The sequence below is a fragment of the Cricetulus griseus genome, unplaced genomic scaffold (assembly GCF_003668045.3).
Source record: "Cricetulus griseus strain 17A/GY unplaced genomic scaffold, alternate assembly CriGri-PICRH-1.0 unplaced_scaffold_20, whole genome shotgun sequence".
NCBI lineage: Eukaryota > Metazoa > Chordata > Mammalia > Rodentia > Cricetidae > Cricetulus > Cricetulus griseus.
Window position 1 is genome coordinate 271,616 of NW_023276920.1, and position 1,538 is coordinate 273,153.

The window sequence follows — 1,538 nt, forward strand, 5'->3', positions numbered from 1 at the left end:
CCTCCAACTATACTTCAAGTTCAAGACAAGTTAAAGTTATGTTTCCCCCTAAGTTCCAAAGTTTTGGGCCTATCAACATCTCTGTCTTTGTTCAAGTTTAACAAAACTAAGTTAGGGAATGGGGACCACTCAAATTTCATAAAGCCACCCACCATCAAAGAGACACCACGCTTCATTTGGATTCCAGGGTTCACATTCATAATCAGAGTTGGATGTGGTTGAATTTGTTCCCTATATTTTCTCTCCATCCACCAGCTAATAAGTTACCATATATTTTATTATTGTTGCCATATTATTGTATTCTTTGTATTTCAGAATTATGAACAGTACATCACAATTGCAGTAGAAAATCTTTGCTAATAAAACTTCCCTCTTGATGCAGAAAGAATGTCTGAACCACCGGTGGTGGGTGATTCCAAGGAAATAGCATTATTAAGGCACAATGGGGCTGAAACACATATGACATGAAAGATTGAGATACTCACACAAAACTTCACAAGTCCAAATCAGACAAAATCCTCTTGGGGAGAAGGGGAGGTGGACACAAAGTCCAATCCCTAAGCAGGCAGCTATTTTCATTGGTATCTGCTGCCAAAGGGAAAATCAGTTTTATTCAATGTAATTCATAATCTCCAATGTAATATCAAATTCATATTTCAGAAAAATATAATTTATTCAACAGTTAATAATTACTTCTAAAAATTCCCCATATTTTATTAAATTTTTCTTTAAAAATCAACCAAGAAAATTTCTAACTCTCCCTCTCCTCTCTATTATTCTCACTTCCACAATCTCTGATTTTCTTCCTTCTCCAGTATGGAGGAGGTGCAATAATGGATTCTTCTGACCTTATCCCTTCCAAGGAAGAAAATTCTGTGTATCAAAAAAAAGTAAATGGCCCATTAAAATTTAGCTTAGGACATGAGCTGAGAGCTCTCTAAGGAGTAAAAAATGGCACACAACTATCCAAAAATTGTTCAGTGTCCCTAGAAATTTTGAAATGTAGATCAAAGCAACTATGAGATTTAACATTTTCCGTAGTCAAAATGGCAATGACCATCATTAACAATAACAGCAAATCCACAAAAAATGCTTGGCAGAGATTTGGGGAAAGGTAACCTTCTTTCACCATTTGTAGCATTTCAAATTGTTGCAGTCATTATGAAAAGCAATGTTTAGAATTCTGAAAAACCTTTAAAAAGTTCTACTATATATCCAGCTATATCACTTCTTGGCTTATGTTCAAAGACTTCAACATCCTACTTCATAGACAATAGCTCAGTCATGCTCATTGCTGCTTTATTCACAAGAGCTATTAAATGAAAAAAAATTCAATATCCCTTAATTGAGAAACTGATAGAGAACATGTGGTACAAATATACTATAGAATGATATTTTATTGTAAAGAAAAACAAAGTCCTGAACTTTGCAGTAAACAGAACTAGAAAAGATTATATCGAGTGTGTCAACTTAGAATCATAAACATAAATTGCTTCATGATCTTCTGTCTCATCATAGGCTCCTAGCTCCAAATCTGC